The sequence below is a fragment of the Globicephala melas genome, chromosome 20 (genome assembly GCF_963455315.2).
Source record: "Globicephala melas chromosome 20, mGloMel1.2, whole genome shotgun sequence".
Lineage (NCBI taxonomy): Eukaryota > Metazoa > Chordata > Mammalia > Artiodactyla > Delphinidae > Globicephala > Globicephala melas.
Window position 1 is genome coordinate 43,563,378 of NC_083333.1, and position 14,301 is coordinate 43,577,678.

A 14,301-nucleotide genomic window follows, 5' to 3' on the forward strand; every position below is an offset into this window, starting at 1 on the left:
AATCCACACTACTACTTTTTTAATATACAGATCAGACATGAAAGTCTTACTATGTCCCCCCTAATGTTAGTTCAGGCTTAATGCAATATCATTTTCCACTATATGCTACCTAGTTCTTTGTAATCCATTTAATGAGTATAATTCCCAGGCCACATCACTGTGGTGTATGAGATTCAAAATACATTTTATTTGCTTTTTTGGGGGGTATGCATGTGTTTTGATGTGTGCGAATAAGAAATAACTTTTGATCTTATTATTCTTGCAGAACAAATCAGGAGCTAAGCTTTGCTCTCAAACAACCTATTAATCCAAAGCAAAACTGCAAAGCACAAAGATTGTATTCCAAAGAGACCCATCAAAGATACTGAACTTTGCCAGGAAGTGGGGGGAGAGAAAAGAGTTTAAAAAAAAGGAAATTTAGGTGGAGGGCAAAATTCTTTATAGATGAATCTTTTTATCTTTAAATAAAGCAAAGTTTAACCTCACATTTAATCAGATTTAGTAAACACACACACACAAACACACACACACACACGCGCACACACAAATAAGTCCTCTATCTCCATTTTCTTGTGGCTTGGCTGACAGAATGGCGCTTGTTCCCAGCCTCTTCTGATTTTCCTTTTGGGATAAGTGATGAGCTATGCTGCAGTAAACGAGGAAACATCTGTTTGACTTTCTGAAGCTGGCATGGGGAGCTGAAGTCTGAATCACAAATGCCACTTTCACAAACAGGTCTCCCACAGGAACCCTAATAAAAACATGACTCTACTGGGGTGAACCGTGGCTCCGGTGAGTGATGGGGAAAGCTGCTCTCCTCTCCAGCTATTTGAAACAATACATGCTCTTTATAGGATTTGTCTGTGGTGGGATTTAATGGATCCCAATCTGTTAAAGGGAAAAAGTACCTGGATCCAGTATCCAGTTTTAATTTGGAAAGTTAGTTCACATTGAAGCCCCAAAGACTCTAAAATGAAGTTTGCTTCTAACAAAGTGGGAGTTTTTTCTTAGCAAGAAACCTATGAAACTGTGGAGTGTGGTTACTGTTTATTCAGAAAAGGCACACAAAACCTCACGTTATTTTTTAAGCATATTGACATGGTAGTTAAAAAAAACTCAGCACACTTTTCCCATTTTATTTAATTCTAGTGTTGTTGCCGTTAGCAGTGTGAATTACTTAGGAGCAGCAGCACTCTGGTTACAGGTGTGTCTAGCTCACTTGGACTATAACCTTTTCACTTTTTTTTCTCAAGCTAGGGAGTTGCATCTGCCCACAGGCAAACTCCTGTGGCAGGCGGGACATGCTGCTGGCCATACTCCCAAATGCCTCTTCCGTTCGAATCTTACCATCTGCACATATTTTTAGATTGTCCAAGTTTCCAGTTAAACTTATTTTTTTAAAAACCTCTTTTCTTTAGTTTAGTGATTTTCCTCTTTATGAAAAATGACTGCTTGCTGTTCGATTCCTCTCTTGGGATATTTACTTATCTCTCTGTTGAACAGGGCTCCCATTTCCTTGTTAGCACTTGATTTGGCTGACATCATAGTGGGATTATTAACCTGTGAGTGAGCTGGAAATATTTTAGGGACAATCTTAAAACAGCAAAACCAAAGACAAAACCAACCTGGTCTAGTCAACCGAAGTATTTATCAAAAATAATAGATTTTGTAAGATATAATCGGATAGGTCTTAATGTAAATGTTAGACTGATGCAAACATCATGCTGCAGGCATATTTCTATTTAGCTTTCAAAGGCAGAGAGCATTTGCGTCAGAAAGGAGTTTCTTTATTATTTAAAGGTAGGTTCCACATCAGAACAGTGGGTGGTTGTTGCTTATGCATGTACATCAATAAATATAGTATTTAAACTGTTAGTGCAAGAAATCAGGTCTGTAACTGGAAATCAACTAAACTTTTAAAATTCTGGTTTCTTTTTTTTCTTTCTCTTTTTAAATTCAAGAATAATATTTCTACCTTATAATTACTAGAGAGAATTCTTAAGTGGGTGAAGTGGAAATGTTCAAATACACATGAAATTGTCTTTCTTCTGTGAATATGACTAACACTAAACATATAATGCTTTCCCTGCTTTGCTCTAAGGAAAGAACATAGCAGATGACAGAATTAGCACCTTGAATATTATTTTACCATGAAAAAAATGTAATGAAGAGCAATCAAATAATTATTTTTCTCAAATTTGTTTTCTACCTCTCTCCCCATACTCAGGGCCCTGAATGTGCCTATAACATCTAGGATCTTCTTTAGTTAAAATTTCAACTTTAAAAATTTGAACACTAATAAGAATTCCCTAGGATGAAATGAAATTAAGACATAAAGTAGATATATAAGATATTAGGTCTTAGAAAAAACAAAATTAGATACGTCTCAACATATGCAATTTAACCTAAACAATACCTCAATTTTACTTAGTTTTTACAATCAGAAAATAACTTGAGCATAAGAAACAGTAGTTGGAGAATTCTTCCAAAATCAATTTTAATTAAACACACACACACTTTGATGTTGAACATGCTCATTTAGTCAACGATTTTGACTCTAAGTTGACATGGTCAGCATTTACACTTAGAATTACCACTTGGTACTAATAGGCATTCTGTATATGAGTCCTTAAGGTTGACACTCAAATTATTACTCTATATTAATCATTAATAACTTAGAAGATGATAATTTTCTAAACTTTGCTTATTTTTCTAAAGGATGGGTATAAACACTGGCTTAGCTTCATTTGCTATTATTAAAATGATTTGTAATTAATTTAATATCAATTAATTTAATACTAGACTGCTTACAAAATTATTTGCTCTATTTCTATCCTTTTCCCATTTGGTCTTAAGTACCAAACCATGGGAGACATTTAGGAACTCCCTTAGGGAGGGTAATAATGGAAACAAGGGCAGGGAGGACTGACAAAATAGATATTGACAGATTAAACGGAGGGAAGGGAGAGGTGGAAAGGCACACCATTTCCTGAGTAATCACACAGAGACCCTTTATATGTATACTTACATTAATACCTCAGGTATGTATTATTATGCCCATTGTATAGATGAGAAAGCTTAAGATCAGAGAATTTAAATGACTTCCCTGAGATCATACAGGTAGTTAAAGTAATAATCATTCCAGGATTTGGAATGCTTTACAAAATGAATCTCTAAAATCCTCGAAAGACAGACATTACTCTCTAGTGTTTCAAAAAAGAAAACTTGAAGAGATCTACTATAATAAGCCAATTATAAAAATGGGAAGAGAATGAAAAGTATTTCAGTCCTGGATAGACTTTAGCTATTAACCTAATGATTAGCAGCTAAAGCTCATAACGACAGATTGAAATAATAAGATGACAAAGGACTACTTCAAAAAACCAACAAAACCTATATTACAAAGGTGCTTAATAGTAGAAGGCTCTAAGTGTCACAGTTTTCTAATATATGCACTTTACATGAAAATATACAATCCCTGCCTTACAAACCCCTGAAATTACATAAAATATATATCCATTGCCACCACTGCGACAGGGAGCCTCTGTGGAAAATACTTAGGAGACTGAAAATAATTTGTTGATACAAAGGGGAGAGATTCAAGTCAAATTTTAAGTTTAATGCTATACGGGCTAAAACCAGAATAAGATTTTTAAGGCACTTGATAAAAATAATTCTAAAATTTATAGGAAAAATAAAAAAGGGGAAATAGCATTTTGAAATTTTGAAAAAGGAAAGCAATGACTGACACGAATAATTATTACAACATTACAGAGCTCCAGTAAGTCCTATGACTGGTGCAAAAATACTCAGAACAATACAACAGAATAAAGATCTTTTAGATATAATAAATTAATATATGATAAGGCACACAAGTAAAAGAAGGTGATTCAATAAATGATTTTGAGAAAGTAGCAATTTAGAATGAAACGAATTTAGATTCTTATCTTACACTAGATATCAAAATAAGTTCCACCTGAATGAAATATAAATATATAGAAGTCAAATTATAGAAAACTAAAAGAGAACAGAAGGTTTAACAAATCTCTGGAGAAAAAGCATATATCCTAAGTTAGAAGTGACAAAATAAGTAAATAAATATTACCAGGTTAAAAAACAAAACAAAAAATAACTTCTGTGTGTAACAACTCTCAATCTATAACAGGACTAGAGAATGCTGCATAAATGGGAAGAGCTTCAGGAAGATGACCCTGAGGGATATACATGCCCAGGCAGGGTTAATCTGCTATGGGGTCATATTCTTGTCCAAAATTACCTTAACCCACACTGTCCAAATTATTGTGCTTCATTGTTCGTCTGCCTTGAATATCATTTTGAGATTCATTTATATTTTGAGAAAATAAATATGTTTTGAAGGATAATGGAGATACTAATCCCTCACAAATTAATTTAATCAGCTCAGCTCCTACCTCTAGGAGATAAACCACACTAAGATAAAGTTTTGAGGGGTAGGGAGGGAAGGTAAGTGATTTGGGAGTTACTAATGCTTTGTATTACTAAAAAAAAATGTTACTGTATTTTCTGAGCCCTAAAATAATAGAAACATACAGTAAATATTTAAACCATATAGAAAATATAAATAAATAAAAATCACCATTTGTGACTTTTCTTTCAGATATCTCCTTTGCATATATGCATGTGCTCACACATATACATGAAATCTTAGCAAAATCAAATTGTTCTTTACATGATGTTTTATAACATGCTTTTTCACCTTCTCAAATGTCATGACTATTTTTCCAAAACAAGTAGACTGTTATCATTGTGTTTAATGATCACATTCTATCCATAATTTGGATACATCATAACTTATTTAACAAATCCCCACTGATGGACACTTAGGTTGTTTCCAATTTTTCACTATACTGTAATGATCAAGGCAGCGAGGATAAAGTATAGCAGGTTTGTTCAATTTTGATTGTTACCTACTATTTAAGAGTAGCTCAGAATTCTGTGGTACCAACTGCACTCCCTCAAGCCAGCCAACCTACTCGGAATAGAGCTTCTGTTTGTTTCTACCTCACTTTAGAACCATTTCACTTTCTTGCCTATTCAGTCAGGACCCCAGGGTCAACCACCTTAATCCTTTGTCTCCTTGAGATCTATCACACTTACTGTGCCATTCCCAGCCTCTTGCAACAATCTGAACATTTGCTTTTCTACTCCTCTTGGGCCACAAAAGCACATCAGAAAGAAACAGAATAATTTAGGTGACTGACATCTTTAAATTTGTTTATGATTTCAACCTCAGTTAGGTTCTTAGTGTTGTTCTTCAGGAATCCTTTAATTCATTTAAAAAAATATATATTTACTGGAGTATAATTGCTTTACAATGGTGTGTTAGTTTCTGCTTTACATTTTTATTAGGTTCTATTTCTTGTTTCCCACAGGAGCTGTGCCAAACTTTTTTTTTTTTTTTTTTGCGGTACGCGGGCCTCTCGCTGTTGTGGCCTCTCCCGTTGCGGAGCACAGGCTCTGGACGCGCAGGCTGAGCAGCCATGGCTCATGGGCCCAGCCACTCCGCGGCATGAGGGATCTTCCTGGACCGGGGCACGAACCCGTGTCCCCTGCATCGGCAGGCGGACTCTCAACCACTGCGCCACCAGGGAAGCCCCTGTGCCAAACTTTTAACACTCTTTAGCTCCAACTTCATCTCCAATTCTGTATTAGCTCTATTACTGATTCTTAAATTTTAGTATACAAAACTTTCACCTGTGGCTTGTTAATAATGCACTTTCAGGGGCCCTGCCCTCTGATATTCTGATTCACTAAGTGTAGTGTAGGCCTGAGGAATCTCCATGTTCAATACAAACTCCGATGATTTTAATCTTCATCTTACCTCTTGCAGTCTTGTCTTCAAAGAAGAGGTTCAACCTCCTTCCAATGCTACCTGTTCCACCTTGCTACAATTTCTATCACCTCCCGTCTTCGCCAAGATAATACTCCATCATTTATTCCTCTACTATCTAACATTTTCAACCTCTCCTCCTCCACTAGTTCTTCTGCTTGCAAAGGCTGTTTTTCTCTAGAGAAAAAGCCTTCTTTTAACCATAAATCCCTTGCTGCTGCTTTATCCCTTATCATATCACTAAACTTTCAGTTTAAACAGTCTATATGCTTCCACTTGTCATCTCCCATTATTTCCTTAACCATAGGATTTTGGCTCCTACTGAAAAGCTACTCTAAATCTCTTCTTTCAAAGTACCCAATGACCCACCAATTGCCCATCTCAATGACTTCTTCTCAGTACATATTCTGTCTAATCTTTATGTAATTTGAGATATTTCTGACCCCCTCCTTGAAATTATTTCCTCTAAGGGTTCTCCTAACTCTCTGATATCTTTTTAGGGCATCCTTGCTATCACCTCTGTCTGCTTCTTCATGTATTGGCATCTCCCAGAGTATTATCTCTGGTCCTCTTGTCTTTTCCTCTGTAGTTTCTCCCAGGGTGATCTACCTCTTGGGCTTTAACTTTTAGCTTTAATACAAGAGAAATACAGATTTTAATAAAACTTGTCTCCATCTCTGAAAAGTCTTTCATTTAAAGTTCTGAACCTATAGTTTGAATTTCCCAGTTGCATAACTCCTGGAACTTGAATGATGAGTTTGCTTTTGGACATTGTTTGGTCATGGCTATTAGCTGCAAGGCAGAAGGTGACTCAAGCTTGGAATCAGGGGAGCACCCAAGGGCCAGGGGACAGAAACCACAACCCACAATGCACCAATTATAGTTGCTGCTGCTGCTGCTGCTGCTGCTTTGAATATGACCGCCAGATGTCCTCACATCTTCGTATCTCTTGATCAAGATTCAAAGTCTTCAAATAGGAGTGTTCATTTGGTCAAACCCAAATGAGGCGATTGAACCCTGACAACACCAGATTTTGTTGAAGAAAAATTTGGAAGTGTAAGAGGATCACTCTTACTAATGCCACACATAATAGGTGGTAACACAAAAAGGGATGAGTGTTCATAGGAAAGGTGAAGAGTTGATTGCAGATGGCCAAACAATGAAACATGCCCACAACAAAATACTAAGGTTGACTGGTTCCCCAATGTCTTACAAAATAAAGTCTAAACTATTAACAGGAGGTGATGGGAGTGGATTAAGAGAAGAGGAATATTCATATTTTTCACAACTAACCCTAATCTACCTCCCCAGCCATTCTCCCTATATATTCTCCAACATGCCAAGTATTTTCATACAACTTGCCTTTGTTTCCTCATATTTTTTCATTCCAAGGTATCCCTACTTTCCTTCTTTATTTGGTTAAACCTTAATCATCCTTCAAGATTCAGCTAAATGTCACCTCCTCTGTGAAGTCTTCCCTGATTCCCTTGAGCAGAATTAATTTATTTTGTTCTCCCTCCACTTAGCACCTTGCTGAAAACACGAATATATCTCAGTGATTAGGGTTAGCTGTACACATCTGTTTTCCACTGGATTATTAGTTCCTTGAAGGCAGGGACTGGGTCTTATTCATCTTTATATCTTCAGAGTCTACATCAGTAAGCACATTTTAAGGAAGAATTAGGAAGCAGAAGAGGGGATGTTGCTATAATGATGAGGTCTTCTAACTTATGGTTTACATTTTTCAGCTTAATATCTTTTGTTCCATACACTGTACTTTCCTAATAATTTCAAATGTAAGAGTCTATAGAGTTCTAGGTCAACTTTACCCTGGGTCACGTAACTTTTCTTATTTCTTATTCTGTAACCAAAGGAAGCAGAGAATAATGTTCCCATTGCTCTTCACAACTGAGGTGTCATCAGTACTTTCAGAGGTCTTACAAGCAATTCAATTTTGCTTAATTGACAAATGTTTCTTTCAGAAGCACAGATTCAGTTAGTTGCATGCATTTCTCTGTATCTTAGATACTGAGCTTAAAACTAAGAACATTAAAATATCTTATGCAATAAGTGCATTGAGATCTTTTTATTTTACTTTATTTTATTTTAATTAATTAATTAATTAATTTTACAACTTTATTGGAGTATAATTGCTTTACAATGGTGTGTTAGTTTCTGCTTTATAACAAAATGAATCAGTTATATATATACATATGTTCCCATGTCTCTTTCCTCTTGTGTCTCCCTCCCTCCCACCCTCCCTATCCTACCCCTCTAGGTGGTCACAAAGCACCGAGCTGATCTCCCTGTGCTATGCGGCTGCTTCCCACTAGCTATCTATTTTACGTTTGGTAGTGTATGTATGTCCATGCCACTCTCTCGCTTTGTCACAGCTTACCCTTCCCCCTCGCCATATCCTCAAGTCCATTCTCTAGTAGGTCTGTGTCTTTATTCCTGTCTTACCCCTAGGTTCTTCATGACATTTTTTTCCCTTAAATTCCATACATATGTGTTAGCATACGGTATTTGTCTTTCTCTTTCTGACTTACTTCACTCTGTATGACAGACTCTAGGTCCATCCACCGTGCATTGAGATCTTTATGTGAGAGACTTTAGACATGATATTATCTCTAGCAAATAGTGTCTGTGGTTATGAATCAGCTTCCTTACAGTAAAAATGCTTCTATGAAATGTCTGTAAAATAATATGGTCAATAAGCATCATAGGCATAAAAGGAAATTTAAGTTTCTTTTTAAAGAATATCTCTTTCACATTACAGAAATTATCTCAGTTGCATAATATATTTTTCAAAAATTAATTAAGAGAATGCTTTTGGTTACCCAAAAGTTTAGAAAATAAAATACAATCAGAAACCAAATTTTAAAGGAAACTCTTATTTAAATTTATCAAATGGACATTCAGTAGCAGTTGAGTATTAAAGTTGTACTCCTAGAAAACTAGATATTTCACGGCTAACCTGTGCTTTAGGCAGACCCCAAAACCTTAAAGTGACAGACCTTCTGTCATTTGTGGGTAGTCCAATTCCTCTGTACTGAAATTAAATATTAAAGAAGGTCTGATTTATATAAGTATATGGTGCATTCCTTGAAGAAGACAGTTAACAAGACTCAAAATCTGAAGATGTTGAGTTGATTTCCTTTTAGGTTGATTCTGACCGTATTCTACAACCAACAGCTTTTTTGATTTTCCAGTTCCTGGGATATATTTCAAGAAGATGAAAATTTGAGGATTTGGACTGACCACTCAAAACAAGTGGAAAGGTTTTAACAAAGATGATAGAAAAGTACTCTTCATGAACAAAAGGAAATGCTTCATCAGCTTTATTTGTTCTGAGAGAAATTATCAATAGCTAGTGCTGGTTATATTACCTCAATGATGTGGGAAACTATTAAGCACCCTCTACAACATCTAAAGGACAATTATTCTTTGGGTTTGTATTATATTCCTGAAATACTTTCTAGCACAAAGAATCTAACTTAAAATTACACACACACACACACACACACACACACACACTCCTATTTATCCTCCCAGACATAATATAGTCACTCTCATTACACAGCTTTCTCTGATGTGCCAAACACAACGCTAATCACTCTCTCTGCTCTATTACATTTTACCATTTTAAATCATTTTATTGTATCTCTATCCCACATTAGGCATTGAGCCCATCCTAGGCTGGGACCCTTTTCCTTTTGTATTCTCAGCACCTGCACTATGCCTGACACACTAGATGCTCAATAAATGTTAGCTGAATGAATAAATGAAAATGTAAATTGCATGAATAAATCCTAGTATAACAGGAGTGACATGAGGGTGGAAAAAAGGATGAAATCACACAAAGTCTTTCTGGATGTGTTAATGATGTTGAATCCAATTCTAAGGATAACAGAAATCTTTGAATAATGGCAGCATGGTGACCTTATTAAAAGAAGCTAAGAGTGAATTTGGGGAGACCAGTTGGATGATTACTAGACGATTCCAGATGAGAAATGGTAATGGCTTGGGTTGGGCAGAGATGGTGGGGATGGAGAGTAATGGATGTATTGAAGAAACATTTAAGAGGCAGGTTGTAGGAGTTGGTGAATGCTGGATGTTGGGGTTGGATAAGCGAGAGCAATGGTCAAGGAAGACTGCACCATTTTCCAAGAGAAAGTAGAGGAGATACAGGTGTGTGGGGGGGAACAAAGTGTCAGGCATGTTGAATATGAGGTGCTGTTGAGACAGCCACGTGTTTACTGTGAGGGAGGAACTATTCCTATCCTCCCCCCTTACACACAAGACAACTGAGGCTGAGAGAGTTTATTTAACTTGCCAGCCGGTAGAGCCTGGAGTCAGCCCCAGGTCTGTCTCCAGAGTGAATGCTGTTAACTCCCGTGCCATATAGCATTATGGTCCTTTGTTTAAAGAAAGCACCAACACACAGCAAGCAGAGTTGCACTGTTGACTTTCTTCCTCCTGAGCCCAAAGTGTGTCTCAATGGAGGCAACCATGCCAGAGCGAGAAGCCACTTAACAGCCTCAAAGCAAGGCGGTGATATTCTTAAAGCCCACCTTTCCACACATGTCTCTGCCTAAACAGATGGCAGAGAAGCCATAGGGCACTAGAGAAAGACATGGAGCAGAGAAAAAATGGAGGATCCTCAGGGCACTGGCAGCAGTGCAAAGGTCTTATTCAGGTGAAAGGAAATGTGTAATAAAATTCACTGGTTCAGCTGAACAGGCAATTACAGAGTTAATAAAACAAGAATTCCTGACACAATAGATTCTATACTGCTGTGAGTGTCATAGTCACTAAGTGACTTTTCAGTTTGCTGATCATTGATCCACTAGACACTAACAGCTCCAATCAGATCAATGCAGGATAACATATGAGGAGGACTTTTGCATGTTAAAAATCTACTGGAAATTTTACATGAAAGAGTTCATTATCTGGGTAATGTGACCTGTGTCCAAATGATACATGTGGACCATCTGTCAGGTTTTTTAATGGCAAAAAGTGAATTTTTTTCTAAAAGCTTAATTATGTGAGAAATTCCACTGCCGAGAAATTGAAGCCACTTGGGTATCATGAATTTGTAAACATGTTAATTTGAGCTGTGATACCTAAAGAGGTACTTTTCAACTCACTCTCTCAGCTTCTCTTTCCTCAACACCTCACCCCCTCCTCCTTTCCTAGGGCCAGCCAACACTCTGTTCTTGGGTCTTCCTCTCTCTGTAGACTGGGTCAGCTTCATTTTCCCTGAATCCCTCTCTCCTGTGCTTACAGTTCCTTCTAGGACCTTGTCTTCTAACACCAATATTTAACCCAGTGTCCCTCTTGCTATCTTTGTCCCCCTGGGGCTCTGTTGTTATACAGTTTTACCAGAAGAGGGTAGATAGATAATATGCATATAGCAAAGAATTCATATATCCCTTGGTTTTAGAATAAGTAGGAAGACATAACCTACAGTAATAACAATAGGCTTTTTTTACAGAAGCCAGACAAATTAAAAAGGTTCTGGAAAATGTATTTTATATATTTGATTTTGAATATTTTATTGAGATATAATTTACACAAAATAGAATTCTTTCAAAATGTACGATGTGATGAATTTTGAAAAAATATATTATAGGGACTTCTCTGGTGACGCAGTGGTTAAGAATCCGCCTGCCAATGCAGGGGACACGGGTTTGATCCCTGGTCCAGGAAGATCCCGCATGCTGCGGAGCAACTAAGCCCGTGAGCCACAACTACTGAACCTACACTGTAGAGCCTGCGAGCCACAACTACTGAGCCCACGCGCCACAACTATTGAAGTCCGTGAGCCTAGAGCCCGTGCTCCACAACAAGAGAAGCCACCACAATGAGAAACCCGTGCACCGCAACAAAGCGCAGCCCCCGCTTGCTGCAACTAGAGAAAGCCCACGCACAGCAACAAAGACCCAATGCAACCAAAAAAAAAAAGAAAAAATATAATATATAATATCTATATTATATACATAATCATTACCAAATCAAGATACAGAATATTTCTATCACTCCAAAAAGTTTCCTTGTGCCCATTTGCAGTAATATACTCCCTCTATCCCTGGCCCTGGCAACAATTGATCTTTTTTTTCTATCTATAGTTTTGACTTTTTAACAATGTTCTATAGACGAAATTGTATGGTATCTAATCTTTTATGTCTGGCTTCCTTCAATTAGCATAAAACCTTTGAGATCCATCATGTTGTTATATGTATCAGTAGCTTATCACTTTTTGTTGCCAAATAGTATTCCATTATATGGATATACCAAAGTTTGTTTATTCACCAGTTGATGGATACTTGAGTTGTTTTCAGTTTGGGGATATTATGAATAAAGCTGCTATAGATACTCAAGACAGAATCTGTGTTCAGGCCAGTCATTCTAGATTCACAGCCCGAGTTTTTAAGCACCACTCCCCCGGTGCCCAATGAGGAACCATGAAGCTCTTTGCCAGCATCACGGTACCCCTTTCTCACGTTCCTGACTGCTCCCGGTTCCTGTGATGCTCACCAAGTAGAGGCTGCCTGCCCATATCATTTAGGCTGGTGGGCAGAAGAAGTATGACTTCAAATTGTGCTTTAAAGAAAGCCCTTTGTAATTCCAAACTAATTAAGGAATTTAGTTGTAAGGAAATTCTCTAATTCAGATATCTTGAAAGGGAAGATTTAGAAAATAAGAAAATAACACTGTGGCCACCATCTAGTGGTCCACGGCTTAAATTCTAACATGGCACTTAAAACCTCTCTTACTCATAAGTATTGACCTGGTTATTTACTATCTTTGTAATAGCATACATTTACTATAAAAACAATGCAAAAATATCTGCCAGGGGCTTCCCTGGTGGCGCAGTGGTTGAGAGTCCGCCTGCCGATGCAGGGAGCACAGGTTCATGCCCCGGTCCGGGAAGATCCCACATGCCGCGGAGTGGCTGGGCCCGTGAGCCATGGCCGCTGAGCCTGCGTGTCCGGAGCCTGTGCTCCGCAACGGGAGAGGCCACAACAGTGAGAGGCCCACGTACCGAAAAAAAAAAAAATCTGCCAGTGGTGTGACTTTTTTAATTTAGAAAAACAAAAACCAAAAACAGACTTATAAAATGAATATTACTATCCACTAGTCTATGGACAGGTAAGAGAACTTTTAAAAATTTCTAGTTCATCTTAGCTATATATTTTTAGCATTGTAGTAATAAAGAAAACCTGAATAATAGTAGCTAAATATAACTAAGAATCTATATTCTAGAATTTTAAAAATTACATTAGCATATACTTGATTCTTTGTGCACCAAACTATAAGAATGGCAAAAAAATCCCTGGTATCCAATGATAATACGAGTTTGTCTCAGCTAACAAAATCATTTAGAAAATTCTTATGTTTGCCCAAAGTCAAACTGTGCATAAGTTTTCTTTTTATGTCTTTCATTAGATTAAAAAAGTATTATAAAAAATTTCAAAAATGTACAAATGTAGAGAAAAATGGTATAATAAACCTCTTGCACCTATTACCAATTATTGTAGCTTCAACAATTATCAACTCATGGCCAATCCTATTTCCTCTATTCCCCATTCACCCCTCACTTCCACCCAAATTAATGGCTTTCTTTTTTTAAAACTTTAATATAATTTTAGATTTTCAGAAAAGTGGCTAATATGGTAGAGTTCCTATATATCCTTCACCAGCTCCCCACAATGCAAACACACTACAAAACAAGTGTCACTGTCTACACCAAGAAACTGCTTTTATTTTTCTATAAGAAAGACTGCATAATTTTTGTGCTCCTCTGCTGTGTGCAAATCCACCCATTTGAGGGACAATAACTATAAAACACCATCCACCCTTAGCGTTTTGTAATTCCTTGTAATTATTTTCTTAATTTGGCTAAAAAAGAGCAAGTACTTTAAGATCCCTGAAATAGCCATAAAAGAATGAAATTTTTAGTTAATTTTTAGTTTGGGAGAGTCAAGTTCCTATTTGGGCCAGAATATGATCTAATAATTATCTAAATACAGAAATACCAGTAAAGCTTTGGCTCAGACACATTGGCTATTACTAAAATGTACATAATTACAATGTCAAGAGACTCCTGCTCTGAGTCTCCTGTGGGATGTTCAAGAGCACATGAGTTTCCCCCTGCCACACCAAATTCCCTTGTTAATCATGAAATATAAGTTATCCAAGCCATCAAATATTTGGGACCCTCGGTCTGAGGGCCTTGCAGGGTAAGTCTTCCTTGGCAAGGTGACTAAACCGGAACTTAAGAGCTGGTGGGTTGACATGCTGCCCAGTTTGTAGCTCCCGTAAATAAGAGGACTATGGCAAGAAACACAGCTGAGGCCATTTTGGAGCTCACAGTTTTGTCAGGGTCATCAAAACAATCACATGTCTTAAACAACTTGAGAAGAGCT

General features: G+C 37.1%; 1 protein-coding gene across 1 annotated transcript in view; it reads right to left on the reverse strand.

Moving 5' to 3' along the window:
* SKAP1 (src kinase associated phosphoprotein 1) overlaps positions 1 to 14,301 on the reverse strand; it is a 276,251-nt gene that overhangs the window by 119,034 nt on the left and 142,916 nt on the right. The gene's annotated exons all lie outside the window — the stretch shown is intronic.